This window comes from Cervus elaphus, chromosome 8, assembly GCF_910594005.1.
Source record: "Cervus elaphus chromosome 8, mCerEla1.1, whole genome shotgun sequence".
NCBI lineage: Eukaryota > Metazoa > Chordata > Mammalia > Artiodactyla > Cervidae > Cervus > Cervus elaphus.
In genome coordinates this window covers 20,282,549-20,300,802 of record NC_057822.1, presented here as the reverse complement: position 1 = coordinate 20,300,802, position 18,254 = coordinate 20,282,549, and the positions used below count along the sequence as shown (strand labels likewise).

At 42.5% G+C, this 18,254-nt stretch overlaps 1 protein-coding gene across 3 annotated transcripts in view; it reads left to right on the top strand.

Annotated features, from left to right (window-relative positions):
• Window positions 1-2,848: 2,848 nt before the first annotated feature.
• RHBDD1 (rhomboid domain containing 1) overlaps window positions 2,849-18,254 on the top strand; it is a 187,821-nt gene continuing 172,415 nt past the window's right edge. Inside the window, exons 1-2 of one of the 3 annotated variants that reach the window (XM_043909849.1) lie at window positions 2,849-3,093; window positions 4,909-5,068. The gene's annotated coding sequence lies outside the window, so the exon portion shown is untranslated. The remainder of the gene's footprint in view (window positions 3,094-4,908; window positions 5,069-18,254) is intronic. The other 2 variants (XM_043909848.1, XM_043909851.1) reach the window with 2 other exon arrangements.

Genomic DNA, 18,254 nt, shown 5'->3' with positions numbered 1-18,254 from the left:
AGATTTTGAAACCTGAGAATGACACCTGCCCTCCTGCAAGTTCCAATCCTAGACTTATGAACTGTACAAAGGTGTATTCAAAAATCACATTTTAGGAACACTCATTTAAGTCAGATGGCTTAATCCTAGGCATTACTGCTCTCATGAAAAACTTTTATAAAGAAAATTGGGACTCCCCTAGTGGTCCAGTGGCTAAGACTTCATGCTCCCATTGCAGGGGGCCCAGGTCCAATACCTTGTCAGGGAACCAGGTCCCACATGTTGCAACTAAGACTTTGCATGCCACAACAAAGGTTGAAGACCCTGCAGGCTGCAACTAAGTCCCAGTACACCCAAATAAATAAATTAAAAAAAAAAAAAAAAAGCAACAGAAAATTGTCCAGACCATTACATCAGTTCAGTTCAGTCGCTCAGTCATGTCTGACTCTTTGCGACCCCATGAATCGCAGAACGCCAGGCCTCCCTGTCCATCACAAACTCCCAGAGTTTACTCAAACTCATGCCCATCGAGTCGGTGATGACATCCAGCCATCTCATCCTCTGTCGTCCCCTTCTTCTCCTGCCCCCAATCCCTCCAAGCACCAGGGTCTTTTCCAATGAGTCAACTCTTTGCATGAGGTGGCCAAAGTATTGGAATTTCAGCTTCAGCATCAGTCCTTCCAATGAACACCCAGGACTGATCTCCTTCAGGATGGACTGGTTGGGTCTCCTTGCAGTCCAAGGGACTCTCAAGAGTCTTCTCCAACACCATATTTCAAAAGCATCAATTTTTCAGCGCTCAGCTTTCTTCACAGTCCAACTCTCACATCCATACATGACCACTGGAAAAACCATAGCCTTGACCAGACAGACCTTTGTTGGCAAAGTAATGCAACTTTACTCTTCATGAGAACAGTATACTGTTCATGAGAACCCCATGAACAGTATGAGACCATTACATAGGTCCCTGATATTATTCATAATGTGCATAATACTGGTTATTCTCACAATTAAGATACAAGAGTACACTTGAACTTTAGGAATCATTATCTTACAAGGTAATTTATAATTGTATAACTTGTGCTAAATGACCTTTTCAAGTATTGATTCTTTGATATTTTGAAACCTTGCCTCAGAAAAAAAATCTTGCTGACTGCCACATGTATTAATGTTAATGTTAAAGCTATTACAATTATTATCCAAGTGATCTGTTTGTCAATTTAAATAGGGTCTGAGTTTGATACATGTTGATGTCAATGGGCTTAAAAAAATTTCTGTCTGCTCAACGAATCCTATAGGACAAAAAATGGTCATTTTTAAAAAAGCTATACTTTTTCTGTACTCTTAAATGGCTATGAAATTGTTCACTGATAATACTTGGAATTGAATATAATTGCCTAAGTATACTTCTAACCCCCCTATATAATGACATTTTTATGAGATTATTGCATTGAGCCTCTTTGATTTGTGGCTTCCTTAAAATCACCTATGTATTTGATATGTTAGGAAAGGGACAATAAAAATTATGCAATTATTGAAAGGTGCAAACGGTGGTAGAGAATGGAAGCTAAGGATTAGTATTAACTAAATTGGTGCTCATGATCTTGGATCAGGAATAAAAGGGAACGTCTTCTTTTTGAGAAATTAGTTTTATTTTTTCTAAGGAAGTAAGGAGAAGGGGATGACAGAGGATGAGATGCTTGGATGGCATCACCCACTCAATGGACATGAATTTGAGCAAGCTCAGAGAGTTGGTGATGGACAGCGGAGCCTGGCTTCCTGCAGTCCATGGGGTTACAAAGAGTCGGAGACGACTGAGCGACTGAACTGAACATAATTGATACAAAAATATTCCTACTGGCAATTCACCTCCACCCTTCAGCTGAATTTCTATTTCGAGAAACACAGCTTCTCCTTGTCAGCCATACTTTCTGATCAGCATATTGTTTTCAGAAGAAAGGAATAACTTGCAAGGCTCAAGGAACATACTTGCCAGTTGCCAAGATTCTTCTTTATCACTTGAAAGTCTGTTGTACACCCTGCACATGAGCTAAATCTTCATTTAAATTCCAAACTCCAAAATAAACATTTCCATGAAGAATTCTTGCAATACATAATAACAAACGATAATCAAAACGCTTCTGATTTAGGCAGTTTTTAAGTAGACTATCTAAACACAGCTGCTACAACTTCCAATAAATACAGGGCAGCATAGAACCACCCGCACTTGGTTGCTTCCTTGGAAAACACGTTATATTCCCCTTAGTTATCATATTACATGTAGCACAGCATTTAACTTAACCTGACTCCTACAACAGAACATAAAACTTGCTCCAAGGCAGAAATGGATCCATAATCAAAATAGCATCAAATGATACATTAACAAAAATTACTTAACACCTAAAGCCTCAAAATGGCAAATGAACTTCGAAATGTAGCCTCCAACAGAAGCTCTAGGGAGTGAAATGTACACCCACAATCTTGTTTTGCTAGCTTGCTTTGTAACCACGGGTTCCGCCCTGAGATAGGTGGTGAGCTAATCTTCGGTGTCTGGTAACTCATGAACAGGTGTCTCTTCCGCCATCCAGTCCACGTGTGTTACTGGACTCCTCCACACAGTAGGTCCTGAGCCCGTGGGAGGACTCCAATTTCTCAGCCCCGATCGGGCCTACTCCATCCCACATCCAGGTACTCGAATGCAAGCCATTCACTTGCTTTACGCATGACGGGCTGCCAATAGTTACTTATGGCAGAAGGAATATTATTATCTAGGTGTCACTCAGAGCTTGGAAGACGAGTGGAAGGTACAAACCCTCCACACTCTGCTCGGCTGCAGCCTTTCCCTGTCGCGTCCTAGGAGCCTCCTCCAAGCCACCAACACCGCTCTCGGTCCAGCAGGGAAACCGGCGAGGAAGAGCACGCACGTGCGCGCAACTGAGCATGCGCCGTGGGCCGCCTGCTGGGCGTCGGCAGTAGGAGCGGCGTCGCAATATCAACCGCTCTCTCTCCCCGCCCCCAGGCCGCCGGGACCTGGAGCGTCCGGGATCCGGCGCTCGTGCGTGATGACGTACTTGCTCGCGAAGACGTGGGGACGCAGGCGGGCCGTAAGAGAGCGTGAGTTTCCGCGTCTGTTCGTCGCCTCGCTGGTAGTCCAGTTGGGGCCGCGGGCGCCGGCGGCTGTGGGGCTAGGGCTGCGGGCGGCTGTCTGCGCTTCTTTGAGGTCCGAGTTGGGGGCGCGTTTGGAGGCCCAGCCTCCGCATCCAGGGATCTCTAGCCGCTCGGAGAATGGGGAGTTTCCGGAACAACTCTATCCAGGGGTCTAAACGTCTTCACCCTCCGTCTCTGCTTGAGGCTTATCGCACCGGGAAGGACGGGCAGAGGCGTTGAGAGGATGGGATCGTTGGTTTCGGGGAGAGGGGATGGTTAAAGGATCCCTTATGAAAGCGGGAAGTTTAAAGTGGTGTTGCATCAGCAGTGGCTTGTGGTTTCAGTTTCTCTTGTAAAGAGTAACTCTTTCTCTGAACTAGTGTATGGCAAACAGAACCCTAACCTGAGTAGTGATTATTTCCCTTATTAGGGGACAGGAAGTAAACTAAGTGTACACAACCCTTTTATGTCCGGGCCTTATAAACCTACTCAAAAACGGATCCTATGTGTTTATGTTTTTCCAAACCAAGCATAAGTTCTCTTGAAGACGCAGGGTTACCAGCACAATAAATTATTGCGTAGTTATGACTGAGTCATTGAGATGGGTAGGCCCTTTTGCAGTGACAGCTGGACTTTGCGGCTTTTTTTTTTTTTTTTTTTTGTCCTTTGGAATTCTTTCTTAAAAATCTGTCTGACGTCTCACATTTATATGACACACTTTTCTGGTTCTAATAACTTTTAATTAAATCTAAAACATACTAATTTGCTGCTGGCGTGGCAAGGGTTGGGAAAACAAGTCATCTTAGAAGAATGCAGTGCGTTGCGTTCCTAAGTTGTCTCAGTATTACTGGCATCAACAACACCTGGGAACTTGTTGGAACTGCAAAGTGGAGAGTCTTACCCCAAACTCCATGAATCAGAAATCTGTTGTAAGGAGATTGCCAATTGATCCCAGTACACCTGGCTGCTACAGTTTGAGAAATGCTGGCGGGAGTGAAAAAGAGCAGCCAGCCATTGTGGAGTCACAGAATGGAATTTGAATCCAGGTGAAGCCTTTCCTAGGTTTAGGATCTTGGACTAGTTACAGGTAACTTCATAGGGCTGTGGGTATTCTATGTGGAAATTCAGGAAAAATGTTTTAACTCAGGTGGGAAACAAGATGTTTAAAAAAAAAAAAGTAATTTGTTAGAATAAGATATTAAGTAATTTGCCTAAAATAAGTACACAGATTGTGCTAGAAGGATTCTTCTTTGGTTTAGATATGAGTTGTAGTGCACGAATATTGTGCCTTTGCTGCTGCTTAGAGGGCAGTTTGTTTATGGATTCTCATTGTGTTGTATACAGTTGAGGTTGTCCAGTGTAGGATATTCAGTTAATACCTATGCTGTGGTGTTAAGAACCACATTGGTAATTGTGTTAAAGAGTAGTTTTTAATTCTTTGGCCTTTTGGTCTTTCCCATGTAATTGTACCTTCTTTTGACCCAGAATTTGGTAAAAAAGGTAAAGTAGATAACTGACCATAGACCAGCCTCAGCCTAAGAGTTGAGAAGTATTATAGAGCAGTGACTGGGAAACAAGAGGCAAGACTGAAGATGTTTTGCTCCTTATCTTTTTTTCCCACGTGTCATACAGCTCCACGATATTAGCAGAGAAGGCCTCATCCTATCCACTTCTCTCTGTTTTCTGGAAGCATCACAGGAATTAAGTTAGATATGCCCTCTATCCACTGTTTTGACCAAACGTCAGTTGCAGTGTTTGCTTACAACTTTCTTCCCTTTTCAGGGCGTCAGTGTTGGGGGTATATAGAGAAATATTCAGGACTTGAAGCAGCTGCCCTAAAGCCTAGACTCACTGTGATGTTGAGAAGAGTGCCACTGAGACAACACGTCACTCTGATTAGTCCTCTGCCCCTAACTTCGCACTGTGGTTCCTGGGTATTGTGGTGAGTTTTCAGATTAACAGGAGTCAGTGTAGATTTCAGCTCCTATAAGTAGTTTTGTTAATGTTCCTACTGAATTAACACTGTCACACCATGAAGCATTTACTTTTCACAAAGACCCATTTTTCTTGTCCTCTGTGTCTCAGAGGCAGATCTCTGTGGTTGGGGTCAGGCAGACCCTGCTTTGAACCCCGCCTCTGTTACGTACTGATCATGTCGAGTAGACAAGTTAATATCTTCCCAGTATTCATTTCCTCTCCTATAGAGTAGGAGTCATGGTATGGACTACTTTAGGACATTGGATAAAATAAAATCAAGTGCAAAACACGTCTGTTACGCTGAGAGGCTCAGTTAACTGGTAAACGTTGGACAAGGGAGAAAAGGTAGTGATCACGTCAAATCTAGCTTGATCTCATTCATTGCCTCATATATTTTTATAAATGAGGTGATTCTGTTAAATTACCTAACTGCACTGCTTTTTTTTCTTTTTAAAACAAAATGCTGAGGAGTCAAAGCTTTCATGTTACTATGTATGAGAGAAAGCAGACACTTGGAGAAAGTTAAACTCAACCCAGTGGAAGAACACCATTTTCAGGTCTATCACTGTAACAGAGCAACTTTCCTGAATTGTTTTGTGTGTTTACTGAAAGGACAATGTCAGGGTCGGGGGTTAATATTTAAGTATCTTTAGTTAACAAGGATAGCTAGAGGAATGGGCACTTGTCACAGCAGATGAGACTTCACTCAAGACATGCAGCAAAGAATAAGAAAACGCTGTCAGCTCTGAAATCATTATTTTTCAATATGGATGCTTAATGATAGCAAAGTGAAAAGTTTTGTGTTCCATTTTTTAAAATACCAAAAATCTCTTGTATTTCTGTGTATATTACGTATGAATATGTGAGCACGGAAGGCGTCATTACTAGGTCGTAATTTTGTTTACTTGGCAATGTATGATCATGTGGGAGTGGGGACAGATAATCCATACATTATACATGTATTTGTAAAAATTCTTTTAAAAGCCATTACAGAGATAGAAGTGCCTTAAAAAGATCACCTTTTGTGCTGCAGTTCCAGTCAGTCGTCTAAGCAGGGGACCTCAGATTTTTATAGAAGGGGAAGCTGTTTAGCATCATCTTGTAAAGCTCAGGAGCTGAGAGGCTTTGAGAGAGTTTGAAGGGCTTATCCTGAACCTCCTGCAGTGACCCTCCATGGAGGCTGAGTCAGAAGGTGTGAAACCCCTCATCTTGGTGTGGAAATCCTCAGGAGATGAGCTGTACTATACCCAAGAAGTCTGGGCACTGAGAATTCCTGAGTGGGATTCACAAACATGTTCTAAAAACAACTTCCAGGGTTTTCAGCGATGTCAAACATGCCACACATATGCTTTTCTTGCAGAGAAATGAATGGCTATTAGAAAAGAAAAATCCAGGCTTCAACGTGATTTATACAAAAATAGGAATCTAGGCACATTTTTTGAGAAATCATCTGAGGGTTTTTTTTTTGTTTTTAATCACTCTAAGCTTGTGACATCTGTTAGCACAGTTAAAACTATTTAATATTTTAACTGGCTGTTGTTTAGCGTTATAAGTGACTCAAGGAAAAAGAAACAAGGAGTCAGTGGAAATATATTCCTTGTGTTTACTGTCCTTTGGTTTTCTGTTGTATGAAAACAGCTGGTTTGCATTTATATGGTAAAAGGTTTTTCTTAAAGAGTTAATTTCCAGTTAAGAGTGAGCTTTCATAAGAAAAATAATCTCAAATGCTAAGTGTTTGTTAGATTGTTATTAATATCAGTAGTAGTATTATCACATCGTCCTTTTTCACACATTGAGGAGGGTTTCCTGGTGACAGCTGGAGTGTGGGGGAGGGGGAGTCACTTTCAATCAACCAGCTGCTCTGTGCAGCATCATGATGGTGATATTTCAAAGCCCGTGGATAGTTTTGGCTGTATTCAGAAGAGAAAATGTATCAAATTTCTGGGAAGCAATAGATAGTGTGCAAGAGCCCTTGGGGATCTAGCTGGTAGCCAGCTAACAATGTGTGCATTCAGGTTTGCATGTTGGTGTTATTTACCCCCTCCTCTTTTGGACATTGTTACATGGATATCATAATTATAAAGCAATAATGTCTAGTTCCATGGGGGCAGAAGGCTCATTACTTTATGGAGAGGAAGGGAGAATGGAAAACAAACTTTGGGGATGTGCTATGTGCTTTTACATGACAGGCTATTGCATTTCTTCTTCCTGATGACGCCAGAAAGTAAGTGGAATTTTCATCATCCATGGATGAAGAAAGTGAAGCTCAGCAGGATTGATTATGTGATTTGCCCAAAGCCACGTACTAGTAAACATCTAGATTTGACCCCAAATCTGGCTTTAGCCCCAGGAATGTTGTTACTACATCAGTGGTTGTTTCTCGATGGTGTTCAGTTGCTTATGCATTTTTTGAATCCAAAGTCACAATCTCAGGATAGTTATATGAATGAAATTTAGATACAGATGACAATGACTTCAGTTTTATATAAATAACATATAAGGATGTGTGCGTTTCCCTTGAACAAAGTCTCTTGGGCAACACTGTGAAAGAAATTTTGCTACCTTTTTTTATGTTACGAATACCAGACATTTGCAGTGATGGATATTGTAATGAATCAGTTGTGATGCTGAGTTTGAACAGATGTAGGAATAAACATTTTGCCTGATGCCCAGGTAGTAGAAGTTCCTTCACACCAGAGTCTTCAGGTCTTTCTCTTTTCAAGGAATGTTCATTTTGTATTAATAAGGGACCTTTTTGCTTTCTAAACGTTCACCCTGTAGCTGTTACAGCCACCAAATGATGACTTAAAATTTCATCCATTTCTTTTTGTGGAATGGCTCCACTGCTTTGACTCTGAGTGTCCTGGTCATTTCATCTCCCTCCTTGTTGCCCACAGGATAATACTTGCTCCAGTACTTTCTTTCTTTCTTTCCTCCCACACCCCATAAAGTGTAAGTTGCTCAATTGTGTCCGACTCTTGTGACTCTGTGGATTGGGGATTGTAACCTGCCAGGCCCCTTTGTCCATGGGATTTCCCAGGTAAGAATACTGGAGTGGGTAGCCACTTTCTTCTCCAGGGGATCTTCCCAAACCAGGGATTGAACTGGGGTCTCCTGCATTGCAGGCAGATTCTTTACAGAGCCATAGAAAAGTCCACATCCCATACTGAATTTTAAAACTTACCTTTGCTGTTTTCCAAACACTTAATGCATCTTTATTTGCAGACCTGTTACAGTTCTTTATCACACCATAAATGTTGCTGTTTGTCTGTCTGCTTCTCTCTCAAGACTATGGTTGTCTCTAAGGACAGTGCTTGTCTTTGAGTAGATGCTCAGATATTTCTTAAATGATGGAATATAGATGAAGATGTATTGACTTACATGCTTAGTGCTTTTATTGCTGTAGTCTCGCATTCATTGGTTTTCTTCTCTGGGTTCATGATTAGAGAAATGTGGATATGTAGGTCTGTTAATGAAGTGCATTATGGTGGAAAGGAGGGTTAAACCTTTCCACAGAAAAGCATGCAGGATACCTCTGTGTTCCTTCCTGAAGGCTGTGAAATTGAAGTCTCTTACCCCCTTTGTCCTTTTTTCCTCCCCCTCTCTCTTCCTCCTCTCCTTCCTCCCTCCCTTCCTCCCATGAATCTAAATAATTCATTGTCCTAAAGTTCTAGCCAGAAGTTCCTGTCAACTGCTAACATTTCATTAGGTGTGTAGACTAGTCTTACTTCCAGTGCGGAACAAAGGGGGTACATCATTTCAGTAATTAGAAGTTTTCCTGAAAGAGCATCAATTTTGTATAAGTAGAAGACACATTTAAGATAATCAGGTCTTCCTTTTGAAAGAACATTCTTCATGTAGTGTCCAAATTTATGCACCAAGTGTGTGGCATTGAGAGGGCTTTGTCTGGCGTACACAGAAGCTGCTCTTGTGCTCACCTCCTCAGCTCTGTGCACGCCTCTTCGGGAGTAGCTTGTGTGTGGCCGACCTTTGGGATGCTGCTTATATACCCTACAAGTTGCGGTTCTCTTGTCAGCTAGAGTGTTGTATGGACTCAATAAAAAATGAGAGTTGGTGATGCTTGAAAGATACCAGGATCTGCTGCTCGCCCTTGGCAAACACCCTAAGATCTGGGTAGGGTTCTTCGACTGTGAAAACAGACGTTAACTAAGTTACCTTGATAACTTGTTCAAGAAAGTAAAAGTTGCTCAGTCATGTCTGACTCTTAGTGACCCCATGGACTATACAGTCCATGGAATTCTCCAGGCCAGAATACTGGAGAGGGTAGCCATTCTCTTTCCCAGGGGATCTTTCCAACCCCTGGGTTAAACCCAGGTCTCGCACATTGCAGGCAGATTCTTTACCAGCTGAGCCACAGGGGAAGCCCAACTTATTCAAGAACAGGAGATTTAATGGAAATGTATGAATAAGCTCAGGAAATCTACAGAAAAGTCAAAACCACAGGACAGCAGCCAGGTGAGCTCTCGAGGCTTGAGTAGACTTGGGTAGATCTGGAAAATTCTTTAATGTTCTGAATATCAGATCCAGAAGCTGTTAGTATCTCTGCACAAGTTTTAGATTCCAGGAAGAGAGCTGTTACTCCAGTTTTGGTCAGCGTCACCCTCGAATCCATGTAGGAAATGCACCTTGATTTGTGGTCCTTCCAGGACCACATCCAATGGAAGGGAGAGCCATCTCTCACCTGTTAACTGAAAGAATGAAATTGATGCTGGCCAGGCAGCAAAGCAAAACCAAAAAACCCAGGCTGTCCCCACCACCTGGTAATTAGCCGACGTCCTGTGTGCTTGAGGAACATGAACATCTTTGATGTCTGGCGTGCCATTCCCCTCTTGACTTGTTCCTGTGCTAGGAGGATTTCAGTTCCATAAATAATTCACTAACAGTTCTTACATGCCTTAGTTTAAATGGGGTTATGGCTCTCACCTTTTCATTGACTTTAGGTAAACAAAGAAATCTGGTGTGGAGTGAGTGTGAGTGTAGAACTGCTTCAATCCTCTTGAAGGGAGTGACGGTGGACTTGCTGGCATTGCTGCTCCCTGAGCGCCTCCTGGTTTAAGGACCACGTCTGAAGGGCTGTCAGTCGGAGGACTTTAATGAGCCCTCATTACACTAAAACTTGTAGTCTGTGAGAGAAGGAACTGGCTTATGATTGATACTGGAAATCATAAGTGATGATGGATCAGAATTGGAGTTGGCACTAATTCACCTCACGATGGAGCACAAGTCAAGATTATATACAAAATCCAGTATTTCATTTTTCATGTATAAAGATCATCTAATCAAGAGTATTGCACTCTAAAAAGGGGGGGAGAATTAAATTTTTGCCATCTGACTTTTTTTTTTTAATCCTAAAATGGAGGCTCACTATATTCTCAGATGTAATGATTAAGATCATCTTGATGAAAACTCTGTTTTGAGATTTTATTGTTAAATTTATTTTAGTTAATTTTTTTTTGGGGGGGGTTTGTTGTGCCTTCCACATACCCCATCATGTTGTTTTTTTAAAAAGTGCATAATTGTATCGCACAATATGGTTTAAAAATGTAGGATCATAGATAGCCCAGAAAAAGGCTATTTGGTTACTAAGTTATAAAATCAAGCTTTTTAGAGTTTTTAATCTTAAACCTTATTTTATGTGTTTATATGCATTAAAAACCATATCACTTTCCAATTTATGATTTATATATATTATATATATAAAATCTCATTTGAGCTTCACAGTCCCAAATGTGGCTACATTATCTCCTTGTACTGGTGAGAAACCAGCAGTTAGTAACTTTCCTATAAAGTCACATGGCTGGCGTATTTTGGAGCTTTTACCAAAGACCATGCCCTTAACTACTGTCCTGTACTGCATATGTTAATATTACTAGTCCTGTATGTCATTTTGACAAAAAGCACCGTGATGTTTCCTTAGCCAGGGTCTGTCTGTTTCTACCCCCGCCCCTTCCCCTTTCGCTGACAACTTCTTTGTCTGCGGAAACTGTTCGAACGTGTTGTGCTATCCATCATCTTGTGCGTCTGTTTGCTGTGGATGTAGCAGCAGCTCCTGTATTGCAGCAGTGTGCCCTGTGAAGACTTGTCCTTTATGTCTTAGAGCAGCCTGACAGCCTCTTGTGTTGAATCCAGCAAGGTTGCTTTTCATCTAACAAAGCTGAATGTTGGCTTTCTAGGTGAAAAAATAATTAAATGCTTTTAAAGATGTATTTGATTAACAGGAAGCAGATCTGTGTAAATTAATGATAGCCGTAATGATGTCGTAGCCTTGTCTTTTGTTATTAACCAGGTAATTGACCAGAGTGTGGAAGCTTACTTCACCGACAGCGGTTTGACCTTGTGTGCTGTCCAGTAGTGAAACATGCACAGTGCGTGTGAATGCAGTCGGCTCATTGAGCTGCGTGTGTTGTCAGAACATCTGATCTTGGGTTCTTACTTTCACGCTTCTTTACTTCTTTGCTGAAATTGTTGCCCTCGAATATTGTACTGATATCTCTTACTAAAAGCATCTGGCCAGACACAAATGTTTTGTATCATTGAATAATTGTAATCGAACATGAAACCTTGACACTCCTAGGACATACAGTCAAGTAAACAAATGCCAAAATTAAATGAGTCTTGGTTTAGAATTCCATGTGAAGGAAGGTGAAATAGCTTTTGGTAGAGAAGACTTAAGGGGGAAAAAATGGGTGTACTTGGTAGGTTGAAAGAGAATTTATCCCCTCTTATTCTAATTTGTCCAAGAAAGCTCAGAGTATATGGTGTTTAAATATTTGAGTGATGAGAGCCTCTAACCTGGGTAGTTTGGGTTACAAAGTGGAATGATAGAAATAAAACATGGAGTGGATGTGGGATAACATTGGCTAAAGAACAGCGATTCCTGAATACAGACTGTCCTCCTTCCCACACACTTTAGACTTGAGGAATAGTCAGCTCTGCCAGAAGTGACAGAGGCATCCCCCAAACCACCAGACTGTATGAAATCATGCAGTAAAAACCAGAGAGCTTATGGTGCACAGGGTGCTAGGAGCAAAATGCGCAAAAACTTTATCAGTGGTACCTTTAAAAAAAAAGATAGGAACCTAATGGTAGCATGGTTTTACACTCCTTAAATGATAAATACAGAAGTACATAAGAAATACGGCACTTTACCTTCCCAGAATTCTAAACTTTGCTGTCAGAAGTGGATGTCAGAAAGACTGAAGCTTGTAAATTGCTGTCAGGTGGTGGAGGAAGGATCATCTGGATGTGTGAGTCTTAGCTGGAGACGTAGAGGGGCATAACTCATTAAATACGCAGTGAACTTTAGGCCGCTGGTTGGGTGTTCAGGGTGTGCAAATGTGTACGTTTTATGAAATTCTGTGCGGCTTGCTCTAGCGGAGTGTAGTTTCCTGCATTCACCTAGGACTTCCTGCTGATGAAACTGCAAATCCGATGCAGATTTTGTATTCAAGTTGTTCCCTGATATATAAATATTAATTTCATTTGGACAAATCTGCTTGTTACAAAACGAGCAGTATAGCAGAGCTGAGCAGCCTAATGCATTTAAACTTCGCTAAGCGTATTTTGGGCTTCTGTGGTGGCACAATGGTGAAGAATCTGCCTGCCAGTGCGGGAGATGTGGGTCCAATCCCTTTGTCGGGAAGATCCCTTGGAGGAAGAAATAACCGACTCCAGTGTTCTTGCCTGGGAAATCCCATGGACAGAGGAGCCTGGCGGGCTACAGCCCATGGGGTTGCAAGGAGTTGGACACGACTGAGTGACTAACACATATGCTAACAGCACAAATACCTTTCCTCCTTTTATCTGCTTTTTCAAAGTCTGATGCAGGTGAGGAATCCTCCCTAAGGTATTGTCTGAATTGAATTGACTTATCACTTTTTTAAATTGGCACATATTTGTACATTTATATTGGCACAAATTTGTACATTTGCCCATTTCCAGAAAGTGTCAGTTTTAGAAATGACTTAAGACAGAAGTTGGTAGTAAAGGGGGAAAAAAGCAACCAAATGACTGAGTAGCTCTCAGCAGAAGAGAGCACAGGCACTTCTTAGGTGAAATTAAGCCTTTTCTAGCTCTGGTAGGATTTTGCACAGGGAAGGAGAAGTCTGAACAGTGTTTTATGACAATGTGAAAATGATTCCTCCGCAGCAGTCCCTCGGGTGAGTGAGACCTATGTCAGGGCCTCAAATAATATGAAGGTGCATTTCTGCAGAAGTCTTTCAAAGGCAGTGTGATGTGATCCGACCAGGCAGTATTTGGAGATTTGGCAAAGAAATTTGCCCTGGAAACTCAAAGCCCTTTTCCTTTGCCTTGTCACTTCTCTAAAAATGTATTGTTCTTTTGTCAAGATTCTATATACACCCAAGTTCGAACCCTCTCTTGAGTTGCTCATCACTGGGTACTTTCTTATGTATCATGATCACCCTGAGTAAAATAAGAGGAAAGATTGGGTAAAGGTTACCCTTTCCTCCCAAAGAGGCTGTTGTATAGAAATTTTTACACTTCATGAGTACTACCTAAATATTTGTTGACTGTGAAAAGAAGATACCCCTTCCAGGGTGAAACACAGGGCTAAGAGTTGGAAAAGTGTCGTTTTAAAGTTTGATGTTGTTCAGTCACTAAATCCTACTCTGTAACTTCATGAACTGCAACATGCTAGGCTTCGCTGTCCTTCACTATCTCCTGGAGTTTGCTTAAGCCCACAGCCATTGAGTCAGTGGTACTCTCTTATCCTCTTCTGCCCTCCTCTCCTCTTGCCTTCAGTCTTTCCCGGCATCAGGGTCTTTTCCATTGAGTCAGCTCTTCGCATCAGGTGGCCAGAATATTGGCGCTTCAGCTTCAGCGTCAGTCCTTCCAATGAATGTTCAGGGTTGATTTCCTTTAGGATGGACTGGTTGGATCTCCTTGGTGTCCACATAAAAGGTAGAAAAGATGTTTGCCTCTCTGTGGCTTAGATTAAGCCTTAGTTTGCAGGATTGGGCCTGAGGGTGAAAGAATGCTGGGCAGGGCACCCTTCACATTCCCCTGCTTCATGCCCTTCTTTCCAGAGTCCTTGTCAGGTCGAGCCCTGGTCCTGGTGGGAGAAAAGTCAGCGAAGGAGCAGGGGCTTTTGTTCCTCAGCTTCTCTGTGTGTATAGAGTATATTCCAGAATGAGAAAAGTGACATTTGGATTACTGTTACTGTTTTGTTTCTTAACTTGATTTTAGAAACAGATTTTGTTGTTGTTGTTTTTTAAGCTATGACAATGATAATTACCAAAAGAAGTTGGGTATCTGAACATGACTTTGTACCTCAAGTTACTTTGTGTCAAGAAACAGTTATATTTGGTGGAGTAAAAGCTCTGTGTTCTGAAATTTTCTACATTTGAAATACTTCAAAGTGCATATATATTTTGGTGTGTGATGAAAGTCACCAACTGCACTTTCTTAGCAAAGACAAATCTTTATGCTTGAATAGTGTCCTCCTTAATTCTTTTGGTGGTTGAAGTGTCATTTCTCTTATCAAAATACAGTAGGAGTGACTTCCTATTTCAGCTCTGATGTGTAAAGAGCTTGCAGGTGATTACCCCAGTATTCACAACAAGAAGAACCCTGAACAAACTGAAAATCAGTGACTTTTTCTTAGATCTGTCAGAATTGAGGTTACAGGGCAAACTGTCACCCCCAGATCATTTTGAGAGTTGCAGCCAAGCTTGTGCTCACAGTAGAAGTACCTTTGTTCTTGTTGTTGAGTTGCCCAGTCATGTCCAACTCTGTGCAACCCCATGGATTGCAGCACGCCAGGTCCCCCTGGCCCTCACCATCTCCCAAAGTTGGCCCAAGTTCATGTTCATTGCATCAGTGATGCCATCCAGCCGTCTCGTCCTCTGATGCCCACTTCTCCTCATCTGCAATGCAGGAGACCCAAGTTCGATCCCTGGGTTGGGAAGATCCCCTGGAGGTGGGAATGACTGCCCACTCGGGTATTCTTGCTTGGAGAATTCATGTAGTATGGCTTTTAGTGGGCTGCCCCGGTGGCTCAGATGGTGGAAGTTCCATACCTAGTGATGAGTGGCTGAAGAGTTGGTTAGAACTTGGGCTTATACAACATCCTAGCCAAAGAACAATACATCTCTTTGAGAAGCAACAAGGCAAAGGAAAAGGGCTTTGAGTTTCTAGGGCAGCAAACGGTAGGAAGGCAAAAGGGTCAGGGAACTAATGGAAGATTAGGGCTAGTTGATGAAGTTTGCCATGCAGATTTTTTTTGGAGCCAATTTTAAGGTTGTGTCTGGTGATTAACTTTTGTCCTGCCTGGTAGAGGGGGAGTGGTAGGCATATTTATGTCCTGCTTTTAAGCAGACTGGGGAAGCAGAGAGCTCTAGTTGTATCTGCTTGTTCTTAATTATATTCAGCTCAAGGTAATCCTTATGCCAAGTGGCCTATTTGGGGGTGCGCCGCTCCTGCCCTCCAGCCTACCTTGGACCACGGCCACTGAACAGTATAGTAAGTCACTGAAACGCTTACACGGTAGTTCTGACAAACTGCTAGAGAACAAGAATAGGCTATCTTAAGAGTCAGGAACTCACAACTTTCGTGCAGACAGACCTGACTCACAACTTCCTTTTAAGAACAAGGACTCGGGAGCCAGATTATCTTGATTAAAATCCCCTACTCATCTGTGAAATGAAATAATACCTGCCACATAAAGTTTAGAGGATTGAACGGGATACGCAGGATGACAAAACTAAGACGACTTAGTGGTGAGTTTGATGTCCTTTGTTCATAGAGTGGGGGGACAGGGCGCCTCCCAAGCAGTGGAGCCTTATTCCTGGGGAATCTGGGGCCAGGGCGAGTTTTACGAGGGCTTCCCAGGTGGCATAATGGTAAAGAATCTGCCTGCCAATGCAGGGGACGCAGGAGATGTGGGTTCGATCTCTGGGTCAGGAAGATCCCCTGGAATAAGAAATGGCAACCCACTCCAGTATCGTTGCCTGGAAAATTCCATGGTCAGAGGAGACTGGCGGGCTACAGTCTGTGAAGTCACTAAGCGTTGGACCTGACTGAGCACACACACATGTGCGCACATGGGTTTTACAGAAAGTTAGAAGACGTAAGGAAGAAATGGCATGGTTGGCTAGGAGGTAGGAGGTGGTTTCCTTTTGAGGCCAGCAGGACCTGTTTTTCAAAAGAGTAAGGTGACCTGACTAAAGCTGATCTGGAGGATTGTGCTTGGCGTTAGGTTTCCTGGGCAGCGAGGCTGTTCCCATAAAAGCAGGCTGACTTGGGTTTAGATTTGTGGCATGAGCCAGACCTTTGGGACAGCCTTCATTTTGTGGGTCTTGATGTATGAATTAACTTTGTCAGGCAATAGTGCATGTGTAAAGCTTGAGAACAGTGCTGCCAAGAATGAACTCGTACTATATAAGAGTGTAACTTTAGTCAAAGTTTTGACTTTTGTGTTTGACCCGTGTTGAGGAAAACTTAAACCCAAAACCCAGTAGCAAATGTGTATCTCTGTTTAAGTCATTAAAACACAAGCTGAGATTGAATGTGTTTACTGTGTGCTTGACATCATTCTAAGCACTTGGTGTTTTAGGTCACTGAATCCTTGCAGGAATTCTAGGATCAGGTTTGTTGTTGTTCAGTCATCCAGTTGTGTCCAACTCTTCACAACCCCCTGGACCACAGCATGCCAGGCCTCCCTGTTCCTCACCATCTCTGGAAGTTTGCCCAAGTTCATGTCCATTGCATCAGTAGTACCATCCAGCCATCTCATCCTCTGACACCCTCTTTTCCTCCTGCCTTCAGTCTTTTCCCAGCATCAGGGTCTTTTCTAATGAGTCAGCTCTTCGCATCAGGTGACCAAAATACTGGAGCTTCAGCCTCATCATCAGTCCTTCCAATGAATATTTAGGATTCATTTCCTTTAAGATTGACTGGTTTGATCTCCCTGCTGTCCAAGAGACTTGGACAGGATCAAGTTTAGCTATTATTATTCCATTTTCATAGCAGGAAACAGGGGCTTAGGTTAAGTGACTTGCACAACTTCACACAGCTCTTAAGGCTAAAGCCAGTCACTGGGATCAGTTTAGACTCCAGAATATGTGCTCTCAAAGCCCAGGGTATCCTGAAAACACAGTGTGGTAGAGATGATAAAAAGCCTCTGGTGACATCCTGTTGGCACAGGTGGTTCATGCCCGTGGAAGGCATTGTGGGAGATTTCGTGAATGCTGAGATGGCTGAGAAATCTGACACTAAGGGTGCCACTCAGGAGTGGGGCTCTGAAGGTTGGGGCAGAATTGAACGGAGGGGTGGCAGGGAGTGTGTCTCACATCAGGGCGTGATGCCACATCCCTGTGCCCTGGGTATCCCCCGACAGACTCCCAGCCTCCAGTACCTGCGGTTCTTTACCCGCGTGTTTTCTGTGGCCCCTGACACCCACCGTTCCTGCTCTGACAAGCCACCAGTGACAGGGAGTTAAGGCAGAGTCCTAGCCCTTGGCATTAACACTGGGGCACATCTGTACCAGCTCCCAGAGTTCCCAGTGAGATAAAGCCTGGCACCCACAGTGATAGCTCACTTGACGATACATCCATTTCAGTGGGTCTCATTATTGCTATGAGCAATACCTACCTTAAACTGGGTGGCCCTACCTTAGCTCTTTGGTGAGATCTCATTTTTCATAAAAGCAAACCCTTGGCTAAATGGAAATATTTAAACTTTCACCCTTTTAATCACTTTTTCTCATTTATTACTACCTAAAATAGTTCTCATTGAATTTTATGCCATATAAGGAGAGATTGAACTAAAAATGAAACATTGTTTTAGCCGTTTTTTTTTTTTAAACCTACAAGAATTCTCTTAAACTTGAGTTTACCACCAAGAAGCAGTTATGTGAAAGCAAAGTAGCTGACATCTTCTTTCAGGGTTTCTATTGACTTAAAAAAAGATGGACTGTGTACCAGAAGTTTGAGCTGTTTCCTGGTCTGCCTCTAGATCACAACCTAAAATTCCAAAAGATTTTTATTTAACCCTATATAGTCATTCCAGGAATTTGTTATGTGCTGTGGAAATGTGCTGCTGACAAGTGCTCAGTCGTGTCCGACTCTTTGCAACCCCATGGACTGTGGCCCTCCAGGCTCCTCTGTCCA